Source organism: Peromyscus leucopus, chromosome 4, assembly GCF_004664715.2.
Source record: "Peromyscus leucopus breed LL Stock chromosome 4, UCI_PerLeu_2.1, whole genome shotgun sequence".
Lineage (NCBI taxonomy): Eukaryota > Metazoa > Chordata > Mammalia > Rodentia > Cricetidae > Peromyscus > Peromyscus leucopus.
In genome coordinates this window covers 140,451,670-140,477,141 of record NC_051066.1, presented here as the reverse complement: position 1 = coordinate 140,477,141, position 25,472 = coordinate 140,451,670, and positions in this window count along the sequence as shown.

Below are 25,472 nucleotides of genomic sequence, written 5' to 3'. Positions count from 1 at the left end.
TCCCATCTACCAGCTTTCCTTCTCACAACTAAGGGTTTAGCCAAATTGATACACACACACACACACACACACACACAGAGAGAGAGAGAGAGAGAGGGGGGAGAGAGAGAGAGAGAGAGAGAGAGAGAGAGAGAGAGAGAGAGAGAGAGACTCCCCTTGTACCTCACTGTGCCCACAGCAGGCATGACTAATCACAGAGACATCATGCTCAGGCAAGTTTCAGCCTCCCTCCTTTGTATACTGTGCAGCCCAGGCAACCGTTCCTACTTGAGGGAATGGGTATGATTCTCACCTGACTCCCTACGGAGATCTCTGGGATCTCATCTCTAAACCCTTCTCCCCTCTTCTGCATCCAGTGAAACCTCTTCCCTGCAGCATGAGGTTGTGGAATTTCAGAAGATGAATCTTCACATAGCTAGAGCCACTCAGCTCCGGCCCGGAGACGGCCCCAGGCACAGCCCCACTTCTAAATTACATGCTTCCGGTTTCCGCTCTGCTGGGTGGGGGATGCCAAGGCCTGGAACAGGGGTAGTTGGAGTGTTAACTTTTACAAGCACAGAACACAAATAATATCTCTCCTGGAGAATGCTCTCGTTCCCAAGCTGCTGCCCCCAGCTCCAAGAGTTTGCAGAGTGGGGGGCCCAGCCTTAGCTCTTGAACCTACCGAGCCCTGTGAGTAAAGGTTCATGCCCAGACTTCCATTACCCCCAAATGAGTGTGACACCCACCTTCCCTATACCCTGATATCTTTCATTACCATCACAGTTGAAACAACTTCCATAATGCAAAATGTTGGTCCAGGCAGAACCGGTCTTAGGTCTGTGTGTGCAGTTCAGACTTTTTTTTGCAGATTTTTTCTTCGTCTGCGGACATCATCAGCATACTTTGCAAAGTGTAGCTGGTGAAGGATCTGATTTGAGTGCTAGACTGATTTTTTTTTATATTGGGTATGTGAGTCACCACTCAGGTAATTGACCCTTATGAGCTGATTAAATAGAAAACTCTGTGTGTGTGTGTGTGTGTGTGTGTGTGTGTGTGTGTTGTGTGTGTCTGTGTGTGTGTCTGTGTGTGTGTTGTTTTTGTTTGTTGTTTGTGTTTTTTTTTGTTTGTGTTTTTTTGTGTGTGTTTGTTGTGTTTTGTTGTTTTTGTTGTTGTGTTGTTTTTTGTTGTGTGTTGTGTGTGTGTGTGTGTGTGTGTGTGTGTAGGTAGGCATTTGTGCCCATGCTGTGGGAGGCCAGAGGACAATGTCATATGTCCCCCTCTATGACTCCCTACCCTGAGACAGGATCTCTCAGTGAATCCAGAGCTAGGGTGGCGGCCAGCAATCCCAACAATCCTCCTGTCTCCACCTTTGCTATCACAGCACTGGGGTGTCAGTGGCCACATCTGACTTTATGATGCAGGTGTGTGCTGGGGACTTGCACAGTCCTCCTGCTCTGGCCCCCTGAACGAACTGCCTCAGACGTATACATATATTTGAGATAGGGTCTCACCCTAGCTCCAGCTGGCCTGAAGCCCCCACCCATCTTCCTGCCTGGGCTCCTGAGTGTGAGAATCATAGGTACGAGTCACCGCATCTGCTAAAATCTCCTGTTACGTGAACTGGATCTTTGACACAGTTATTCAGGCAGGCTGTCGCTGAGTGCCCAGAGGTGCTTATCTTCCTGGACCCCAGTCTCATCTACAAAGGAGGCAATGGCGGCGCTTGTGACAAGACCTGTCTCTTACCCTGCATCTCCTTCTGCAGACTCCAAGGCTTTTTGAACATGTGACCATTTAGAACAAAAACTGCATTTGCAACTTTTCTTGCCCAAGGACACAGGCCTGGGGGAGAGAAACTGGGGAGTAAGAATTCAGTGGGGACGGAGTTGAGTTTTGCAAGATGGGATGCGTCTGGAGATGGCTGGGAATGGTTGAACTAGAATGTGAAGGTTCCTGGGGATACCAGGCTCGTTACCTAGACTAGCTTGAGAAACTATTGGTTCCGTGGTGTGTGTGTGTGTGTGTGTGTTGTGTGTGTGTGTGTGTGTGTGTGTGTGTGTGTGTTGAAAACGAACACCCCAACCCTGCTGAAGCTACAGGAGTGAATAGAGGTGACTCGGGTGGAATTCCCAGTGTTAGGCCCACAGGGAGGGGGCCATTGTGATTGGCAGGCCAGCAGGCCAGTAGTCAGTCTGTCTGTCAGTGCGTACCCTCTCTGGGAATGGTCGCAGTCTGCTCAGGCAGCCTTGGGGAATGGGGGTGGGGTCTGCCTTCCATTTTTCGGTCCACAGCAAGGGCTCCTTCGCTTCAAGGTCCATGGCTACTGCTCCAAGGGTAGATGGGATGCTCAGCTCACACTGGGCAAGTGGCCCGTGTGGCTGTTTCCTAATCTTCCGTGAGGAAGGTGAGAGGTGTGGTCACATCTTCAGCAATGGGCACAGTTTGCACGAGAGTCCCACCCTCAGGCTGTGTGGCCTGGGCACCATTCACACCCCCTCTGCTCTATCACGGAGGAGATGAGTCCCACTTCCCAGGGCACGTCCGCAGGATCAGACCAGGGATGTTTGTGCCCTCCACATTGGATTGGGCGCTGTTCTTTTGCACTCTGCTGTTCAAATTAGCGAAGTGTGACGCGCCTGGGGTGGCAATTAGACCCAGGGCTGGTGGCATGTGCCTCTCCTTACAGTTAACCTCTGTGCCTGCTGAGAGGCTCACAAGCCAGAGTGAGGCAGGGCTGGGACTGGAGCCCCAGTGTTGTGCTTGTGGGGGCAGAGTTGAGTTTTTCGGGACAGGTGCTCTGGGAGCAGCCAGCACCCAAGGAATTGTCTCCTCAATTGCTGCCTGGCAGCCCAGGCCTTGGCTCTCAGGACCCGTGCACAGGGCTGGCCGCGGCTGGAGGCCGCCTCACCCCAAAGCCGCCCCGGGGACTGCGCCGGCCTTCACGTACTCATTAAGTTGAGTTGAAACAAAGGTCAGCTTTTACAGCCAGTCTCGAAGGATCCTGGCTGCTCTGGCCAGTGCAGAGACCAGCCCTGCGGAAAGGCTGTCAGGGCTCTGCTGTATGTGGAAGTGTTTACAACTTGGTGGCCGAAGAGAGCTGAATAAAGGGGGTCTCTGGTTCCTTTGAGGTTGTCGGAATGCTGTGGTTTTGGGGGGTGCGCGTGCCCAGTTTGGCTGCTGGCAAGGGAGTCTTCTCAGGTTCACAGGGTAGTGTGCCAAGCAGGGGTGTCCTAGGCTCAGGTTAGAGGATGCAAGCAAGAAGCAGTTGCAGAATCACAGTAGGAAGCAGGCCACACACACCCCCCCCCCCCCCCCGCTGTCCCAGCCTCCTCCTTGGAGGCTCATGGTACTCAGGGTAGATCTACTAAATAGCCAGTTTCCCCAAACTCCCTCTAGCCTCATTCACTGCCATGGACAATGCTGTGTCCCTTAATGAAAGATGGGCCTTCTCTTCCTCCTGGATCCTGTGCTGGCCTCTGGCCAGCCTGGGCTAAAAGACAGTGGGGAAGGGCGCTGCCTCACTTCCTTGCCTGGCCTCAGTTTCCCCATAAAATTGGGTTAGCTTGGTGGCTGTGGAGGACGGCAGCCGTGGGCCTTGCAATCACTGTGACCCAGCCAGGTGGCCTGTGGGACAGGAGACCCAGGGACAGTCAGTCCATCATCCCAGTCCACCATCAGCTACCACCACTGACACAAGCGGGACAGGAGACCCAGGGACAGTCAGTCCATCATCCCAGTCCACCATCAGGCTCCACCACTGACACAAGCGGGACAGGAGACCCAGGGACAGTCAGTCCATCATCCCAGTCCACCATCAGGCTCCACCACTGACACAAGCGGGACAGGAGACCCAGGGACAGTCAGTCCATCATCCCAGTCCACCATCAGCCACCACCACTGACACAAGCGGGACAGGAGACCCAGGACAGTCAGTCCATCATCCCAGTCCACCATCAGCTACCACCACTGACACAAGCGGGACAGGAGACCCAGGGACAGTCAGTCCATCATCCCAGTCCACCATCAGGCTCCACCACTGACACAAGCGGGACAGGAGACCCAGGGACAGTCAGTCCATCATCCCAGTCCACCATCAGCCACCACCACTGACACAAGCGGGACAGGAGACCCAGGGACAGTCAGTCCATCATCCCAGTCCACCATCAGCCACCACCACTGACACAAGCAAGGCCATGTGAGGAGGACTGGCTGGCCAGAGGTGTTAAGTTCGCATTGGCCAGGGGACCCCAGCCTGGACCAGATGAACTTCCCAAGGACCTGCACATCTGTGCAAAATGAGCTGGGCGTGGCAGTGCACGCTTTTAATCCCAGCACCCAGGAGGTGGATCTCTGTGAGTTTGAGGCCAGCCTGGTCTACAAATCGAGTTCCAGACAGCCAGGACTGTTACACAGAGAATCCCTGTCTAGAAAAGCTAAAAGGAAAGAAAAAAGAAAGAGAGAAAGAAAGAAAGAAAGAAAGAAAGAAAGAAAGAAAGAAAGAAAGAAAGAAAGACCAAACATCTGTGTAAAATCACTAGTGGTTGTGGGGTTGGGATTGAGTTTGGGGTGGCTTGTTATGCGGCTATGGGTAACCGATACATACCTGACCCTTCCCTTCTATGACACCCTGTTCCAGAAGGTTCCCTTCCCCCTTCGGTGTGGCTGGTGTGGGGTCATCAAAACGTGACACCAAGAGCTCACTGACAAATCAGGCGGATGTAGGAAGTGACAATGTGATATGCGTTTATTTGCCAAGAAGTTAAAGAAATATACTCTCCGGACCCAGATTCACGTCTGCCCATGTCACCATGCCCTCTTTCTTTCCAGAACTAATCTTAAATTCCCCTCAAAACAAAGGTCTCTCTGTTGGCAGCCAACCTCAAAGAGAGAGCTTTGTTCAGGCTCAAACCCCCACCCCCACCCCTAGGGCAGGGAGCTGACACCCCTGTGCCAACCCCCCCCTTGAGGCAGCGGTTGGCATCCCTGTGCCACCGCCAGGCAGCGGTTGGCACCCCTGTGCCACCCCCAGGCAGAGGTTGGCATCCCTGTGCCACCCCCAGGCAGAGGTTGGCACCCCTGTGCCACCCCCAGGCAGTGGTTGACGCCCCTGTGCCACCCCCAGGCAGAGGTTGGCACCCCTGTGCCACCTCCCAGGCAGAGGTTGGCACCCCTGTGCCACCCCCAGGCAGAGGTTGGCACCCCTGTGCCACCCCCAGGCAGAGGTTGGCACCCCTCTGCCACCCCACTTGTGTTTGCAGACCCCACCTGGGGACCCCACAGCTTAAGGCACGTGGCATGTTGTGTCTAAGAGAATAAAGTCTTTTAGCTTGGTGGCCAGGCAGGAGAGCCGGAGAGCCAGGGGCCCTGGGAGTGGGAGGGACAGAGTTAGGAGTGGGGGACCCAGGGCAGAGGGAAGGAGCCTCGGCAAGGCACTCAAGGACTCCCCTTATGTCACGATCTTCCAGAACTGCAGACAAGTGACCACCGATCGGGGTTGAAGCAACCCTTCTCGATGTCTGGAAGTCAGGTCATGCACGAGGGGGCTCTGGGCTCCCACAGTCAGGTGTTCCCAGTCTCCCCTGGGGAATTAGGGCGCAGTGTCCACCTCTTCCCAGGCTGCCAGGCAGGGGTCTCTTCCGCAGACAGCTTCATTCTGTGCTATGTGGCCCCTTCCATCCCAGTAGGAATTCTCTCCGAAGTCAGGCCTCTTTCTCTTCTTTCTTTCTTTCTTTCTTTCTTTCTTTCTTTTCTTTCTTTCTTTCTTTCTTTCTTTCTTTCTTTCTTCTTCTTCTTTTCTTTCTTTTCTTCTTCTTCTTCTTCTTTCTTCTTCTTCTTCTCTTCTTTCTTCTCTCTTCTTCTCTTCTCTCTCTCTCTCTCTCTCTCTCTCTCTCTCTCTCTTTCTTTCTTTTTCTTTTTGAGACAGGGTTTCATGTAGCCCAGGCTGGCCTCAAGCTCACTGAGGATGACCTGAACTCCTGATCCTCCAGTTTTCCCAGTGCTGGGATGAGGCAACCACCACCATGCCTGACTCACTGTGTTGCTGGGGCTAGACCTCCCGGCGCTGTGCACACTGAGCAAACACTCTACCAACCGAACCACACCCCTGCCCTCAGGGCAAATCTTTTAAGACTCCCAATCTTGTCCAGGGGGGCTTTGCCCCTCGGCAGGGCTCTCCTGATTAGGCCATCAAATTCAGGCCTTCCTTGGGGTTACCTGTGCCACGCAGCAGCCTCCAGTCAAAAGAGTGAGGCCTCCTGGGATCCAGGGTCTGGGCCACAGTGAAGTGGAGGGAGTTTCCCAGCGATGTGGACCACTGTGAGTCACCACAGAGTCCTGCCTGCCACGCTACTGGCAAACACGCCCCCCCCCCCATAGCCCTGGCCTCTCCATCGAGGCCACATGGGTGGCATTTACCAAAATTTGGGGCCAAAGAGACATGCGAAATAGATTTTAAAACTGCATCTTGAAGCCAGGCATGGTGGTGTATAGCTGTAATCCCAGCACAGAGAAAGAAGGCTGGAGTCAGAAAGCCCCAAATTCCAGGCTACAGAGCAAGAGACCTCCTCACAGAACAGAAGCAGCAGACGACAAAAAGCCAGCAGGACTGTTCACGTCGTCAGCCTAGAAGGATCTCGAACCCCAGGAAGAGCCTGGCTCATTGAAGTGTGTGGTGGTATTGTGTTCCCCAAAATATTGTGTACCCTAATAAACTTATCTGGGGTCAGAGAACAGAAAAGCCACTAGATACTTAGCTTAGGCAGTGATAGCAAATGCCTTTAATCCTAGCATTCCAGAGGCAGAAATCCATCTGTTCAAGAATACAGACAGGCATGGTGACTCATCACGCCTTTAATCCCAGAAAACGAGTCTTTAATCCCAGGGAGCGATGGTAGAAAGTAGAAAGGTATATAAGGCGTGAGGACCAGAAACTAGAGGCATTTGGCTGGTTAAGCATTTGGCTGGTTAAGCTTTCAGGTTTTGAGCAGCACCGTTCAGCTGAGACCCATTTGGATATGAGGACACAGAGGCTTCCAGTCTGAGGAAACAGGATCAGCTGAGAAGTTGGCCAGGTGAGGTAGCTGTGGCTTGTTCTGCTTCTCTGATCTTCCAGTGTTCACCCCAATACTTGGCTCTGGGTTTGATTTTATTAATAAGAACTTTTAAGATTCCTGCTACAGAGGTGGGACGATCTCCCCAAAGCATGGAGGCCCCATGGCGTGGGCTGGGGTCCCGGGCTGTGTGAAGGGAGGAAGTGAGTTGAGTACCAGCCTTCTTCCCTCTGCTGACTGTGTAAGTCTGCGGTGGGACAGCTCCTCACTTCCACCACCTGCCTTCTGTTAGGAGTCACTGAACCTCCGACTGGAAACCAGAGGAAACCCTTCCCCCCTCACGTCGCTGTTCTTAGGGTATTTTCTCACAGCACCAGAGAAGTCACAAACACACCCATTTTCCATAATTTCACATTTTCTAAACAACGTTACCAGTGACATTTCCCCCAAAGCTTGTTACTCTCCAGTCCTTTCATTATAACTCCTTCACGGCTTTGTCGTGTGTGTGTGTGTGTGTGTGTGTGTGTGTGTGTGTGTGTGTGTGTGTGTAGGGTGTTAACTTGTATTTCCCTAACAACTGATGGTGACAGCTCTCTTGGAAACGCGTCAGTTCAAGTCCATTTTTATTTTATTTAATTAATTAATTAATTAATTAATTAATTTTTGGTTTTTCGAGACAGGGTTTCTCTGTGTAACTTTGCGCCTTTCCTGGATCTTGCTCTGTAGACCAGGCTGGCCTTGAACTCACAAAGATCCGCCAGGCTCTGCCTCCCAAGTGCTGGGATTAAAGGCGTGCGCCACCACCGCCCGGCTCAAGTCCATTTTTAAACGGATGGTCAGTCATTGGCCTCTGAGAGTTCTTTATGTATACGGATACTCCACAACCTTTTGAGCTGGCACACCCATGTTAACACAGCCCCGAACAGGGAATCCCAAAGCCCAGTCCTTGGCTGGGATCATCTTCCATGTCGGGTCTGAAAGAAAAGATCCCAGTCAGAATGTCTGAGCCCATGTCCACCTGCTGGCCACTCCAAGCCCGAGTGAAGATCCAGTGTGTGACTTTGCCTCTTTTTTCTAGGACCCTGTGTGTGGATACATACTGGAGGATGACCTTGAACTCGTGACCTTCCTGTCTCCACCTCCTGAATGCATGTGCCTCCATGACTGCACTGATTTTATTTTTGGGAGACAGAGCTTTGCTGTGTAGATCTGGCTGGCTTCAAACTTATGATCCTCTTGTCTCAGCCTCCAGACTGCTGGGATTTCTGGTGTGTAGCACCACACCTGATGGTACAGAAGGAAGGGTTAAGGAAATCTCTCTCCACAGCCTCTTCTGGTGCTAATCAAAAAGGCTGGTGAACTCCGAGGGGAAAAGACACCCACAAACAAGTAAGTCCGTCCAGACAGCCAGAGAGATGGCAGTTAACCAGTTCCGACACTCGCCAGGACAATGGAGGGACGCCAGGGATGGTGGGGCTGTGACCACAGCCGTCAGGAGGGCTCCCTGGTGAAGGGTGCATTTTAAACAGGTTCTCAGGGTGGACATCCAGGTGCACAAAGACGGGAAAGGCTTCCCAGGTGGAGGAGTGGTGGGCATGGCAGCCCTGTGGCAGGAAGCCGCTCCAGAGCCCGGCTCCAGAAAGGTGGCATTTAAAAAGCTGGACTGGGTGACACAGATCTGTAATCCTAGTCCTCAAGCTGCAGAGCGAGGCCTGCCCTTCTGAGGCATTCCTGGACAATAGAGTGATACTCTGTTTGCAAATTAAAATCAGAAAGGGGTCTTGGGTATGGCTTGGGGGCAGAGCATTTGTTTAGTGCTTGCAAGGCCCTGAGTTCCATCCCTAGCACCTCAAAATAAAGAAAATAAAGACTTTTTTCTTACAAACAACACATTTTTTGAGCCCAGATTCAAGCCTGTTCCTTTAGGTCCTGTGATCTAAGCAGCTGGTACTTTTATTCTGGTGAGGAGCCCTGGGGCGGGAGGAACCTGCTGTGGATAGAGCAGAGTACTGACCTAGTTCGGTGCCACTGTGGGTCACACGGATGCTGTGTGTCACTCCACTTCCACATTTCCAGCCGCTAGCAGGGCCCTCCCACAGGCCGTGATCGTAAAGAGTGTTCTGTCCCTCTGTGCCCGAGAAAGCATGCTGGCAACCCCGATCCCGACTGCCTGCTGGGCCCTGGCTTTGAAGCTGGGCTGCACACAGCAATTACCCTGGCAGCTGGCCTGCTGTGCCAGTTGAGTATGAGGGTCAGGGAGACTTTACGGGGGAGAGTGGGGGTGGTCTGCTTCCAGGGAATTCCAGGGCATGCTTTTACAATCTTGACCCACCTTTGCTCCCCAGGCTGGAGGGAGGATTGGAGCCTTCTGGAGAGGGTCATCGGGCTGGCTGGGATGGCGCCAAGTGGCAGGCAGCTGGGGTGGAACCTCTTGGGGCGTTCCTCCTTCGGGTGGCTCCAGCTAGTGCTCTTGGGGACACCAACCCTTCACTGTTCTTTACCAAGACCTGGACATGGTCCAGGGGAGGGTGAACCCAAGGAGGCCAGTGGGTGGTCCATGTCTAGTCCCTCCATGACACAGGGACACTGCATAGGGAGGCGGTAACCAGCTGTCACTGTCTCTGCATAACCATCAGCTCCTGCCTCGGGACCCTCAGGGGCCTAGAGTCACACCCTGATGGGATCAGACAGATATGGCTGACCTTGTGCCGTTTGCCCACACGTTTCCATGGGTCCCCAGTGCTCTGTCTTTAACATGTCAAAAGAGAATCAGCGACTGTGTCCTGGATGCAAGAGCAGGAGACGACTTTTCTTGCTCCCGGCTCCATCTTCACGGAGGTAGGAGGGGCTATGGGTCACGCAGGTGTGAGTTTGTATGTTCAGGACTCTAGCGGACCCTCAGCTGGGCCACCTGACTGCATCAGGACCCTCCCAGCCTGGGTGTAGCTCTGCCCTCTGGTCCTGGCCAGGAATCACAGGCCCTGGGGATGTGACAGCCACCTCCTGGTCTCTGGTCCTCTTTGGAGGTTTATGGCTTCATGTCACCAGGCCAGGGCTCCAAGTCTAGCTCCTGAGGGGCAGATGACCACTCATTTGAGTGGGCACAGCCAGCTGTCATGGTAACAGGCCTGCCTGGGCATGCCAACTCAGTGGGAAGGAGCGAGCATGTGTGACTGTGTGTGTGGTATGTGTGTGACAGCGTGTGTCGCTGTGTGTCCTGTCTGAGTCTCGGATGACACAGTGCTGTCAGAGGTCAAAGGCGCCCCCTGCTGGTGGTTAAGTTTCTCTGCCCTGCAGGCCCCAGAGAGGGATGGTAACCGACAGGAGCTGCTGTGGGGCTGGCTGAGTGGTCCTGCAAGGCGAGCATCCAGGCCTGGCAAGTATTCATGTGTTGTTAACCATCACCACGAATCATCCTTCCCTGCACTGTGTTGTTGGGACCCAGCATTTATGACCCCCACACCCCTGACGCTCTGGGCTTCTCTTGTGAGGGTGCACACAGGCCATCGAGGAAATGTCCACACCGCAATGCCCTTTCCCAGACACATCTGAGAGGTCCTTTCCGCGGTGACAAACAGCATCTGCCAGGGTCTGCGGATAAGATGGGAAGGTGACATTTGGGGGCCACTGCCCTGAATTCCCTGGGTGAATCACTTTGGTTCCGAACCTCGGTTTTGCTCCTGCTGGAAACTCCAGGGCCCTGTAGGAGGGTGTTCAGGATAAGGGCTTCCTCCCCACTACCCCTCCTCCTCGCTAGGCCTGGCCACACAATACTGCATGCTCACAAGGATGTGCCTATTCCTGAGGTCCTGACAGTCTCCACCAACCTGTCACCTGGTCATAAGAGGGGGCAGTGCCCACAACCCCTAACAGTAACAGCCCAGGGCTCCTTCCCGAGGCAGCTGTCGCTCTCTGCTGCCCTCTGCTGGCTTTATGGGCTCTGCAGCACTCCGGCTGTCTTCCTTCTGCAGTGTGGGGGTCTAGGTTCTCCCCACATTCGGGTGGCCTCCCACCCTGTACCTACAAACAGCTGTCGTTCCTGAGACCTTTCTCTGGGCAGGAAGGATGGCAAGTTGGGGTTCCAGGGATTCACTGATAGTCAAGAACCTCCCAATACTGAGCTGTGCTGAGGCCTGGCCATGTGACCTCAGACAAATGGCTTCACTTTTCTGAGTCTCAGGCTTTTGAAAATGGGGTCTGAGCCTGGCTTGCTGGGCAGGGCTGTGTGACAGAGCCACGGTCCCCCTGCTGTCTACTTGCCTGGGTTTGCTTGTTAAATTTTAGCTGCACCCTGTTAGGGCATTTCAGGAGACCTGGCCATGAGGCATGCCTGACCCCTTTTTACAAGTGAGGAAACTGAGTCTCAGAGGCATGGAGCCTCCCGCCACAGCTCAAACAGAGAACCAGGCTGAAAGCTCAGGGCCCTGCAAACCTCCAACCCTTCCCATAACTTTCTGGTCTCTGGTCTCGGGCCTAGCATGTGTCCAGATTGGCCAATACATATGTTCCCGATAATTCTTTTTAACGGGGGAAGTGTTTGAAATAAAGGACATAATGAAAGCTCTTTGTTCAGTAGCCATCCTGTGTCTGGGACAAGAGGTCCTTGGAGGCATGGGGGGACTTCTCGGCTTCAGTGTGTCGCTGTGGGTGTCTTGGCCGTCCTTCACGTCCGTCCCCCTGCTTGGCCTTGTAGCTCACAGCAAGGGTCCCAGGGAGTGAGACACACCCAGATCCCAAGCTCCCAGGAAAGATGCCCTGGGGCTTGCTTCCCAGGCTTTACCAGTTGCACAATCACCCGTGGGGTTAATATCGGCTCTTTCTAATTTTACAAATGCTCCTAAGTTCAGGGCCAGCTTGGGTAATTGGGATTTTGTAAGATGTGTTTTGATTCTCATTAGCAAGCCATAAATCCCTTTCACAGCCTGTCTTCTGGGGTGAGCTGAATATCCTAAATCCCACTACAAGACTCTGGAAGGGGTGTAGCACCGGGGAGCTACCACACCGAGTGGTTTAGGTACATAGGTCTTGATTTTACAGACAGGGAAGGGAACCCGTGGGAGCTGAGGGGCTCCCCCAAACCCACAGCTAGGTCGAGGCAAAGCCCCCTCCCATCCTGGGCATCAGCCTTTGATACTCCACTTGCCAAGCAGGCAGACTTCTTTTTAAAGGACCCGTGATGCTCAGGATCTCTGGCAGGCACGGAAGGATTCAGCAGTGTGGCTGTTTACAAAAACAGGGATGGGGAGACTTGAACCTTGGGCTGAGGTTTGCAAGCCCCTGGTCTTAGCATATCAGTCCCTCTTGCTGTTGGGGGCACAAGGGTCTGAGGGGACATTCCCTGAGGTAGAAGGATCCCAGGTCTCTGGTGAACAGCTTGTCACTGCCTCCCTCTTCAGGACCTGTGAAAACAGGTTTCTATTCAAGGGATGGGACAGACTCCAGCAGGGAATCAGCAGTGACTGACACGGTGTCCGCTGGGGAGGCAGGAGAGCCCAGGGGCTGGCGGTATAGACACTTCCCACAGGAGTCTGTGACTTATGAGATAGCGTCTTCAGTTCTTTCCGACTGCTGTAATAATTACCTGATGGAAGCACTTAAGGGAGATGGGGGTTTTCTGACTTGCAGTTTCAGGTATAGTCGGGTGTAGTCATCCATGGTGGGCAAGGAACTGAGGGTCTGGTGCTATCACTTCCATAACCGCGAAAAAGAGATGCACGGTTGGCAGTGCTCAGCTGCTCTCCCCACTCAAGGTGGCCCTTCCCACATCAATGAAGTTAGTCAAGATGCTCCCCCACAGGCATGGAGGACCTTCTCCGAGGTGGCTCTAGATTCAAGTTGACATTGACCACTAACCACCACACCATCCTAGATACCCATGGTGACCCATCATCCATCACTGATCTGGCTGGAGAGGAGCCGCTAGGGGAGGGGACCACACCCTAGCTGTGATGTCCCGGGGGCTGCTGGGAGTCTGGGCTTCTCCACAAAGTGCCCCTCCCCTGTTCCCACAGCCTCTGGGGCTTTTTGCTTCTCTCTGTGGCTCTGAGGAGCTCCCCTCAGTCCCTGGAAACCATTTATGTTCCTTTGTTGCTTCAATTAGGAACAATAATAAGTTAGTTAGAGAACAGAGAGCCACAGGCTTGTCCCCAGACTTGAGGTTGACCTTAAGATAGACTGAAGCCACCAGGGCTGGGGCTGGACTTCCTGCATATATGGTCAGGTGCAAACAGAACCCAGAGCTTGCATTGTGGGCACAGGTGTCCGGGGGTGTCCCCATCTGAGCCTGGAGCAGCTTCTAGCCTTGCTGGCCACTGTGAGTCTACAGCAGCCCCAGGAACTCATGAAACTCCTTCCTCTGGGGTAGAAGAGGAGCAGCCGTGAAGTCCGCCCCGTACTACCCATGGTGAATGAGGCCTCCTGGGACAGTGGACAGCTGGTCTCCCCCAGTTCCTGATCCTGGGGGGCCCAGACTAGCCTAATACCCATGTTTCCAGCAGTGGAAAGCCAGCCCTCCCCACCCTAATTCCAGTGGCTCCTTCTCACTTAGGCTTTCTCCAGTTGAGCTTAGAAACGCTGGGATATGCCTCCCAGTGTCCTGACATGAGCGGAGCTGGGTCCACTCTCTGGCGCAGGAAGAGGGCTCTGCCTCAGGGCTCTTCCAGTCTGGTCACTTCCCCAATCCTGCAAAAGCCCTAGGCTGACAGCCAACTGTGGGTTGCTCAGCCTCCGTGGCCGCTCTGTGGAAGACTCAGGGACACTGGAGCTTGTCTGCGAGAGGAACACTCTGGGCGGGGTCCCTGGGCCGGGTGACTTACGACCTCAGACCTTTGGGACAGCAGATGTGCGCTCCTACAATTCTAGGCATGAAAGGTAGTGTGGGACAGGCTTTGCTCTCCTAGGTCATGTAGCAGGAATCTTGAAGAGTCTTATTAATAAAACCAAACCCAAGGCCAGTTACTGGGGTGAATGCTGGAAGATCAGAGAAGCAGAACAAGCTACAGCTTCCTCACCTCGCCAGTTCCTCAACTGATCCTGTTTCCTCAGACTGGAAGCCTCTGTGTCCTCATCCAAATGGATCTCAGCTGAACTGCGCTGCTCAAAGCCTAAAAGCTTAACCAGCTCTAGTTCCTGGTTTTCACGCCTTATATACTTTTCTGCTTTCTGCTCACTTCCTGGGATTAAAGACTTGAGTCACCATGCCTGGCTGTTTCCAGTGTGGCCTTGAACTCACAGAGATCCAGATGGATCTCAGCCTTTGGAATGTTAGGATTAAAGGTGTGAGTGCCACCATTTTCTGACCTCTATATCTAGTGGCTGTTCTGTTCTCTGACCGCAGATAAGTTTATTAGGCTGCACAATATTTCTGGGAACACAATATCACCACAGGGTCACTAAAGGAAGAGCTTTCTGGGTTCTCTAGATCCTGGGGGCCAGGTAGGGGTGTGGCCACATCCCTTCACTCGACCTTTCTTGTCACTCTGCCTTCTATGTCTAAGGACACATCTTTGGAGTCGGAGTCCCAGGTACTCAGGAGCTTCATGCTTCACTCCCTTGGATGTTTCTTGGTTTGTTTGTGTTTTGAGACAGAGTCTCACTGTGTAGCTGGGCCTGTCCTGGAGTTCACCATGTAGACCAGGCTGGCCTTGAGCCCACAGAGATCTGCCTGCCTCTGACTCCCAAATGCTGGGAACAAAAGTATGTACCACCATACCTGGCTCTGGTGACCCTTGAAAGCCCATTTTCTGGGGGATGGGGACGACAGAGCTGGCCATCCTGGGTACACAGCCTTTAGTGCTCAGTTCCCACCCTGGTGCTGGCCACTCATTTGGAAGCCACCAGCGAGATGCTCAGCAGGGGCTGCCCTCGTCTCCAGGGCTTTACAGGCTGTCACTCCATGTGTTGGCTGCTGCTTTTTTTGTTGCTATGACAACATACATGTCAGAAACAAGAAGTGGGAAGGGTTCATCCTGGCTCATGGCTCAGGGGTTAGAGTCTGGCCTGCAGGGAATGTGTGGCATGGAGATTGGTCCCTGTGTCAGGGACCCTTGGTGGTGGTTTGTTCTTGGCACTAATAAAGCCTACCCACTCCCTCCAGTGAGCTACAGCCTTTCAGAACCACTACCAACTGGGGTGCAAGTGTTCTGACACACGAGCCTGTGGGGGGACATGCCCGTTCCAACCAGAACACTGGGCCATTGCAGCATGATCCCTAAGCCTCTAGGGTCCGTCCTAATGAGAGCCAATCCTTCCCGAGTGCTGTTTCCAGCTGTGCGGCATCGCTGGGGGGACTAGACCCCATGTGACATCGGCTGAGAACTGGTGTTGGCTGAATCTCAGGAGCAGCTGTGGTTACTCCAGGTTCTCATTCAGTTGGGGACAGAGAGAGACAGTCGTTCAAGGTCAAGAACCTGAATTCCTGGGAGGACACCGACCCTTTGAGGGTGAGGCAGAGCTGAGTGTCAGGCATGGTGGTCTATATAGAAACTCGGCCAAATTCAGGTTGAGGGCCCACCCAGGAGGCTGCTCCAGGAGCTATGAAAGGCAGAGGTCCTGTCCTCACCCCAGACTGACTCCAGGCTCCCCCGCTCCACGGGCCACCTGAGCCAGCAGTGATCCTGGCTGTGTCTGCGGCATCTCCAAAGGAAATCAGCCTCATCTGCACGCAACCCGCCCACCCTTCCTCCTCTCCCTCCTTCCTTTCTCTCCTTCTTGGTTACATGGGCTCTCACTTAGTCCAGTTGGTCTTAAACTCCCAGCAACCCTCCTGCCTCGGCCTCCTGAATGCTGGCACTTCAGCCCTGTGCCACACCATGTCTGTGAGACCAGCCTTTGTATCCAGGTACTTGGTGCAGCAGAAGGATCTCCCTGTGCACCGCCCAGGCCCCTGAGGGAAGAGGACAAACGGACATGCAGGAGGGGTCAGTCCTTAGCTTGTCACCTGCCTGAGCTGTGGCCTCTTCCATCACCCAGGCCCTGGATTGGGGGTCCATCCTCAGCTCCACGGCTCTTGGCCTTTTGACTTGACTAGGGTTCCACCACTGGCCTGCTTTCTCTCTAGCTGTCGGGTGTCGGAGCAGCTGACCATGAGATACATCAGTCTCTGTGTTTACATCCACCTAATGTGTGTGTGTGTGTGTGTGTGTGTGTGTGTGTACATGTCCTGTCACCTCTCCCAGGAGCCCTGGCAAATATCCTGACTGTCCCGACTTTCCAAGGATGGAAACGGAGGCTCAGAGAAGTGAGGTCTTTGGTCTCAGGTCCTGGGGGGAGGGGGGGGATCCTGGAGTTAAATTCCCCTTGGCCTTGATTCAGAGCACCGAGCACCTCCCAAGTCCCCACCCCACCCCTGCCCGTCACAATACACTCTGTTGCCCCTAATGGCACAATTACAATCAAGTGGGACACTGCCACTGAGCCGCTGGCCAGGAGGCCTGGTTGTGATTTAGGCCAATCAGCTTGGCCTCATCGCTAATCAGAGTGATGGTAAACAGGAAGCAAAGAGGATGCATCCATAACAGAGACCCTGGGACCCCCGTGGCACTTTGTAGGGTTTCTGCCAGGGTGAAAACCACCAGCATGTCTTGTATTCGTTGGTCCCTCCACCACACGGCATGGCCCTGGGGACACTGAGGTGTGGGATGGAGTCCCACAGCAAGACTCACGAGCTCAGAACCACCCCTTCGCCCCACCCGCCATGCCCGGTCTGCACACAAACCCAGAAGAGACAAGCAGAGCTCTCTGTCCTTGGGCTGTGTGCTGTGCTGTGTGGTGTGTGCTGCAAACAGGACAGGGAGGGAAAGGGCCACCAGAGTCCTTGCTAGCCCTAGGGGGCCTGTGGGGGGTATCACCATCAAGGGCCGAAAAGCCATAGGAAATCAGGCCTGTAATGCCACCGCCCACCACCACTTCGTGAACAAGTTCAGGTAACGTGTTCACAAAGACAAAGCCACATCACTCTCCTGGCTCTGAAAGGGACACCGACTGTTGCTGTGACTTCATATTGGTGGCCGCTTTTTGGAGTTACTGGCCAACTTCAGTCCCCCTGTGACAGGGGAGAGGTGATGTGGCCATTGCATGGCATCAGTCTAGACCGTGGCCTGTCTGCCTCTCTTCTTTTACATGCTTCCCTTTCTCCTCCCTTTCTGCCTTCTCCCTCTCTCTTCTCTCCCATCTGAAGCCTGCCTCCACAGCTTTTGTCTGTTATGGACGTGCAGCCTCCAGGACACAGAGAGTTAGCTGTGGGGGAGCCTCAGTGTGGCCTCTGTCTCTACAGAGTCTCTACAGAGGCAGGGTCCCAGCTCCAGTCTAGAGAGCATCTCAGTTTCAGCCTCACCACCCTCAAGCCTGGCTCCCCAGTGACAGGGGAGATTTTCTAATGATAACTGTAAAGAAATGCCCCCTCATGGTGGGTAATGGGCCCAGGTGGCTGCGTGATGACCCTACAGCATCACCCTACACCAGTGATGACAGGGCTAGCCAGTGAGAGTGGGCAGCGCCGCTGTCAACCCCGGACCGGACACACTGCTGCTCCTGGCCAGGCAGGGAGGGGCTGTGCTTGCGTGACCTCCTCCTGTGCTCCGGGACCCAGAGAAGCAAAGAGTGGCCCAGAAAGGTACCATACCCTCAGCGGAGGAGCTGAGCCTGGGGAGCCATGCTTTATTTAAAATGCTAATGAGCCATCCCAAAACAACCTTTGCCCCAGGGGACCATCAAGCGGAGCCACAAGCGCACCTGCCCTCTGCTGGGGTCAGAGCGACTGTCACGTCAAAGTCCCCGGTGTGTTGGAGGCATAACCTCCAGTTGGAGGTGCTGTTGAGGGACATGATCTCCGGGACTCTGAAGTCATTGGGACATCACTGAGGCATGCCTCTCTGAAGGGTCTAATTTGTCCCTGATGGCTCCTTGTCTTCCTCGGCTTCCTCACTACCATGAGTGAGCAGCCTTCCTCCTTCTAGGTTTCTGCCTAAAAACAAGTAATGGAGCCAGGCAAGTCCCGAGTGCCCTGAAACCAGCAGCGAAAGGGAAACCCCTCAGAACGTGGTTAATACCATCTTCCCGACTCCTGCTGCACGTGGGCTGGCCAAGGTCTCTGTGTGGCAGGATTTCACAGAAGAGCCACCTCCACGGTTAAGAAGCCTGTCTCACCAAGAAGAAGCCCAGAGGGAAGTGATGCCTCCAGGACCGGCTAACTTGGAGATTCAGGAGCCATGCAAAAGATGCATCGTTCTGCTCTGCTAGCCTCCTATTTCCTTCACCCTTCCCTTCTGGTTGCAAGGTGACTTCCGGAGCTCCATACATAATGTGTTCATCGCCATGCAGGCAGGAGGAAAGCATGTTTCCTTTACCTGATGAAACACTTTTCCCTCAGGGTCCACAAGATCCACATTTCCTCAACTCTCTTTGGCTAGAATTATCTCACATGGTCTTTTCTAAGCCAGTCCCTGGCCAGCAATAGAATTTTCATGACTGATCGGGACCAGTAAGGTTTCATCCTTGGGAGCAAGCCATCCACGGGGCCCAAGAGTTCCAGATAACTGCATACAAACACGATGAGGGAGTGAGGTAGTTGCTAGGAGTCTGAGGTCAGCGAAAACCATGACTACCTAGATATAAGCAAAATATTTTAAATGCCCAGCTAAATTTGTATTCTGACAACCAACTTTTAACATAAGTATGCCTTGTGTGGTAAGGCAGAATGTAGAACCCTTGCTTGCAGGAATTCCAGGGCAGTGGATACATCATACTTTCTCTGGTTGTCTAATAGCCACTCAGTTATGTCTGACAGAGGCATCCATCACTGCCAAAGACGGCCCCCGGCCAGCCAACAGGCTAGGCTACAGAAAAGAGGCAGAACCTGAGAAGGGTACATAACCTGGGTGAAGCTTAGCCAAGGGACACTGGAGCAGGACGCAGAGAGGAAGCCGGACCACGTGGCTGGACCAGAATCCTTGCCAGTGACCTCACTGTGTACTGTCTTGGATCCAAGATCTGAGCTTTGTTCAGGGTCCCTGCTCTCAGACCAAGAATTGGCTGCAGGAGTTGCAAGACTTGCTGCAAAGGGAAAGGCAAAGCTCTCTGTACTAAGTCAGGGCTAGTGTTCACCAAGCCCTGGGTCCTCCAGGCATGGGGTCCTGTGGGGACAGGTCCTCTGAGCCTGAGACCCTCTGAATATGGGGTCTCCTGGGTTCTCTTAGCATGGGGTCCTCCAGCCATGGGGTCTTTGAGTATGAGTTTTCTTTAAGTTCTAGCATAGGATTCTCTATGGATGAAATCCTCTGAAAACTCAGAGTCCTCCCAGCATGGGGTCCTGGGCATTAGCTAGAGAAGATGAGCCTGGTTGCACTGTCTCATTACCACGAAGACTGTAACTCGGAATTCTCTGTTGATTCTGGTCCCGGACTCCTTCACTGGCCTAAAGTGAGATAAGAACCGGCAGGGAGGGAGACACTAAGACATCGTCTCCGTGGGCTGATCTATTCTGCAGTTGCGGTCCTGCATTTTAGTTGGAAACGCCTTCTCTTTGTGGAAATGACGGGATGGTGGCTGGGATCACACGTCCCATGGGAAACATCTAAGGACTTGGCTATGTAGCCTCCCACTTGGCCACCGCCCCTGAAGATGCAGCCTTGAGGCTCTTGCGAGTCCCTTTCAGAAGAGAGTGGCCACGGCCAGCAGAGGGGGCCGATGGAGCGTGCATCCCCAGCGGAGACTCCCAGCTGCCGGGGTTTTCACTAGGGAAGATTCCGGAATTCTGTAACTTCTACCTGGCCAGGCTTCAACCGTTTTGCATTTTGTATGAAAGTCGCTTCCCCTGTAAAAAGGTCCGTCTTTAAACCCCTGATTGGGCTAAAGTGTGAATAGCCTTGGGCTGCAGTGCCTGCTGGGTATCCAAGTTCTTAAAACCATTGCTCTAATTCTATCAAGTAGAAGTGTGAGTGTGTGCGTGTGCGTGTGCATGTGCGTGTGCGTGTGCGTGTGTGTGTGTGTGTGTGTGTGTGTGACTGTGTGTGTGTTGTCTCAGTTAGGTGTGATAGTGCATGCCTATAATTTTAGCATTTGGAAGGCTGAGAAAGGAGTATCCTGAGTTCAAGACCAACCTGGGCTAACTATCAAGCCCCTGACTCAAAACAAAACAACAAACAAAAAGCAAAACGGAGGAGGGCAGTTGAGTACTCCCTTTCCTGCCCCATGCGGAGGGTGGGGATGGGCATCCGTGGTCTGAGAAAAGCTTCCCTGTAACCAACGAGGCTCTGGGTTAGGATCCTGCGCTGGCAGGGAGGGCAGGATAGGAAGGCGGTTGCTGGGCTCCTGAGTCGGCGGCCTCTGGGACAGCCCTGCCCTGGGGTCTTTGCAGCAGAGCCACAGGGACAAGCCTTGGGGAGCAGCTGGGCAGCCGCCCTGTGCAGGAGAGCCGGCAGAGGGAATCGGGAAGGCAAGTACAGACCGCTCGAGGGCGTGTTTCTTAATAATCTTCTCGACACAAAGAATAATTCAGAGTTTATGCAAGGCGATAGAACCCCGAATGACTCAAAAGGTATTTGGGAGCGGAGCAGCTCCTCCCCAGGGTCAGGATGAGCAATCCCAAGCAACTACCAGCCTCTCAATAAGAAAATGGTCTCCAGGGTGAAAATCTAAAATAAGGAGATCTCTAGGCAGAAAGGCCTGTGTTAGACTTTGGCAGGTGCTTGCCAGCAAGGTCTCCTTCCCCAGTGGAGGGGGCTCCCAATATACCAACTACATACCATCTGCCTGTCAGAGCCAGCAGGCTCAGGGGCCTTCCCTAGTGAGGGCAGGGCTCTGGAGAAAAAAATCCACCATGGTAAACGGTCCAGAAGTGCTGGTGTGTGTGTGTGTGTGTGTGTGTGTGTGTGTGTGTGTGTGTGTGTGTGTCCATTTCTTGGAAATTATCTATTTGCCTGACACTTGGAATTCCCAATGGCACCTGAGGAGTGGGTTCCAGACCACATCCTTTGTTCACAGAGAGTCATTTGGTTGTCTGTCAAGGATGGAGAAGGCAGGGCTGGACCCTCCCAACCTAGCTTCCCCCCCCCACACTTCTTTTTGTCCCCTCTTCCCCAGGCAGTCTGTGTCCCCACGTGGCTTTTGTACTTCAGGCAGCCGGGGGACAACCCACCCCAGAGCCCAGAACACTCTGGCCACCGTTTTCCCTATCAGGCACAATGAGTCAGGAAAGCCAGGCAGGCCTGAAGCATTCGAAGAGGTTCTGTGGCCTCCCTGCTCTCGCTTCCTTAACCCGTGTACAGAGAATCCTCCTTAAACCCAGAGGCTTTATTTAATTTGAGGCAGGGTCTCATGTAAGCCAGGGTAACCCCAAGCTGAAACTGTAACTAAGGATGATCTTGAACTTCCAATGCCCCCTGCCCCACCTCCTTAGTGCTGGGATTAAAGGCATGTGCCGCCTTACCCCGTTATGCTGGGGATCAAACCCAGGGCTTTGTGGGTACCAGCTGAGCCACCTCTCCAGCTCTCAGCCCCTGCAGGCGGAAGAGAGGCTGCACTTAGCACTGTGGCTTTCAGAAGAAGAAAACCACAGTGAAAACCCATCAAGAGGCTGCGGAGCACTCGAAGGATGCCCCGGCACCATGACCCAGAGGAACAACCCTGGTTCAGGAGGGAACTCCAGCCCCGGGGCAGGTCACTTGGTGGGGGAGAGGGGCTGGCTCCTTATCTCTCTCTCCACAAGAAGGACTACAGTAAAGCCTGAGGAGACCTGCAGGGCCCTGCAGAGTCTGTATCCAGGGCTCCAGAAAGATCGGCTGCTATTGAGCAATAAATATGAAAACAACAGTATATATCAATCAATCATCAGCAAAGCCTGGTTTATCCCGAGTCTCCATGTAGTAAAAATTGGCTCCAATATAATTTAGCCCACATCAGAAGTCGGATTTGGAAGGAGCATTGTAGAGAAACTACATATTACATTTTTAAAGATTGGTCTGTAATTACAGGCTTAATTAATTACATGAGGGAACTGTTCTTGAAAAGGTGTGGACCATGTGGCCTGGGAGGTGCCCAGCTACAGTCTTTGCTGCAGATCTGCAAGCAAGGGTGTGTCCTCGTTGGACTTTGACCTAAAAGGAGTCTACTTGCTCTGCCAGGTGGAACTTCTTCGCAAGTCATTTTTAGGAAAAGCAAAGTGCATAATTTGGGTAAGGGAGGAGAAGGTTAAGGTCCAAGCAGAAGAGGATGGAGTGAGATTAGGATGTCAGCTTTTGCTCCCCAGACCGACGGTCACCCAACACTCTCACCCAAACAGTGGCCGTCTGCACTGTTGCTGCATTTGATTGGACCCAGAGACTTCCACGCGCTAGGCAGGTGCTCTGCCAGGGAGCCAGCCGAGAGACAGCCCCTCACGATGTTCCCCAAGCTGGCCTTGAACTTGCAACCTCCCCGCCTCCATTTCTGAGTAGCTGGTATGTCAGGCCTGCAGCAGGACACCTAGCTGTGAACCTTGTACACTGTCACGCCGCTCAGCCAGTCACCTACCCAGCTCTGGAATTAGAACCCAGCACTGCAAGCCTGGCTCTGTTATTTAGTTATTTATTTTTAACCTGGGTTCTTGGGATTGAACTCAGGTCCTTGTGCTTGCAAGGTAGAGACTTGGGCTTGGCCACCTCGCCAGTCCCTGTGATGATGTTCTTATGGGAGGCAATGGTGACCAGAGGGCAGCTCATTCTGGGCTGCAGAAGAAAGTTCTGCGTCCCAGGGTGCCCTTGTCAGTAGACTCCTCACTTGGGAACTCCATCAGTGCCAAGATTTGGAAGTCCAATGGATGGTTTGTGCTCACCAGAGGAAGATGTGGGGCCAGTGGCCATCTGCGGGGGGCCCAGGCATGGCCCAGCCACCTCCACTGAGGCTTCTTGTGCTAGCGTGAAGCATATTTAGCCTCTGCTGTGCTCTTGACAGAAGGGTTTGTGCACGTGACCATTTCATTGGTTTTTAGCAGATGGTGAGTGGCTGGCAGGATGCTCCTGCAGCGCCTGGCTCTTTGGCCTCAGCAGTGAACCCAGCGAGCCCTCGTGAAGTCAGTCCAGAGCCCCTTCCTGGAGCATGTTTTCGGAGGTCAGCCGGTGCCCTCCAGCTTCTATGTGTAGCTCAGAATCTCAGGCCCTGAGACTCCAGACCCAGGCTTAGAGACCTGGCTCATCCCCAGTGACACACCCAGGAGCTGTGAGAGAAAGGCTGTAGTGGGAACAGGCTGGGACTTGACAGGTCCCACCCTCTCCCAGGCACCCACAGAATCACACGGTGTGTCCCCTACCCACACTCCTTTGGTGGAGTCCGGCTAGTAACCTGGGAGCGTTGGTGCCTATGGAAGGCCAGGAGGCTGAATGGGGACCCAGGATCCCATGATGCACTGTGGTTCAGGCACACTGGGCCCCTTCTCATGCCGTGCTTGTACCCAAGGTCTTAGTTTCCCTCCAGCCTTAGTGGGCGTGTCCCTCCTCCCCCTCTCAGGGACCCAGCAGAGTTCCAGGCTGGAGTGAGGCCTCAGGTACCCTTCTGTTTTTCATCACAGCTACACTGGTGTGCGTGCGCGCGCGCGCGCGCGCGCACACACACACACACACACACACACACACGTCAAACTGCTGATTTTCTCTCCCACAGTTTTTAAATTTTTAAATGATGTGTATGAGTCCATGTGTAGATATGTGCACAGTAGTACAGGTGCCCACAGAGGCCAGAGGCGTCAGATTCCCCTGAACTGAAGCCACAGGTGGCTGTAAGCTGTCCACGTGGGTGCTGGGAATGGAACTCAGGCCCTGTGCAAGAACAGGAGGTGCTCTTAACTGCTGAACCATCTCTAGCCCTGTTTCTAACACTTTCAAAAACATAGTTTCAAATGTAGTATTTAAAAATTGAGCCGGGCAGTGGTGGCGCATGCCTTTAATCCCAACACTCGGGAGGCAGAACCAGGCAGATCTCTGTGAGTTCGAGGCCAGCCTGGTCTACAGAGTGAGATCCAGGACAGGCACCAAAACTACACAGAGAAACCTGTCTCAGAAAAAAAAAACCCAAACAAACAAACAAACAAATAAATAAAATTGAAAGACTAGGGCTGGAGAGGTGGCTCAGCAGTTAAGAAGCACTGGCTCTTCTTCCAGAGGACCTGAGTTCAATTCTCAGCACCAACATGGCAGCTCACAATTGTCTGTAACTCCAGTTCCAGGGGATCTGACACCCTCACACAGACATGCATGCAGGCAAAACACCAATGCACATAAAATAGAAATATGGTAGTTTGAATGTAATTGGCCCCCATAATCTCATAGAGAGTGGTACTATTAGGAGTATGGCTTTGTTGGAGTGGGTGTGGCCTTGTTGGAGGAAGTGTGTCACTGTAGGAGTGGGCTTTGAGGTGTCCTATACTAAGGATGGCCCCCCAGTGTCTCAGTTGATTTCCTGTTGCCTACAAGATGTAGGGCTCTCAGCTATTACTCCAGCACCACATCTGCCCACATGCTGCCATGGTTCCTGTCATGATGATAATGCACTGAACTTCTGAAACTGTGAGCTCCCCCCAAATTAAATATCTCCTTTATAAGAGTTGCAGTGGTCATGGTGTCTCTTCACAGCAATAGAAACCCTAATAGGACAGGGGATAAGTCATTTGTAAAAAAAATTGACTAGGTTTGATGACTCCTTGTATATGTAGGTGAAAGTATACACATCTGTGCAGGTGTGCATGCAACTATGTGCATGTGGAGGTCAGAGGTCGACATCAGCATCTTCTTCACTCCCCCAGTGGTGTCCCTGTCTCAGCCCCAACCCCAGTTTTGGGGTTACAGGTTCATCCTTCCACATCTGGCTTCCCCACGGGTGTTTGGGACACCTACACATCTCAAGCCTGCGGGGCAGGGCAAGCACTTCTTCACCCCCTGGGCCGTCTCCACAGCTCCTGGGCTTTCTGAACTTCTCAATGCACTTAACAGAAACTAGGACTTGTTAACAGGCCAGGTTCTAAGCCAAGTCAGGCCTGGCTGCTCCCAGCTGCTGCAGGCCCCACCACTCCCTGCTGTGACCCCTGACCTCCCCAGACCCCTCCCCGTGTCACTGTGGCATGTTGGATTTCCAAACCTTCTCCGCTGAGCTTGGAGACAGACAAGGGTTCTGGGAAGCCTGTCCTGGGTCCTGGGGTGGCTGGGCACCTTGCCGGTGTCTTTTCTTCCTTCTTCCTTGTCGATTTCCTGAGAGAAGGCCTGCCTTTCGTGAGCAGTGATGTCCAGGCTGATGACTGTATTTCTAGAATCTCAGTTGGCATGGCCCGTGAGGTGTAAGAGGGAGTCTTGGCCTGCTGCTCCTCAAAGGCAGATGGCCCAACTGTGGCTGTCCCTTTGTCCCCTTATTGAACCCTGTCCTTTCTTTCTTCTTCCTGAGTTAAGCCATAATGGCTGGAGACCCAGGCCCCTGAGGACC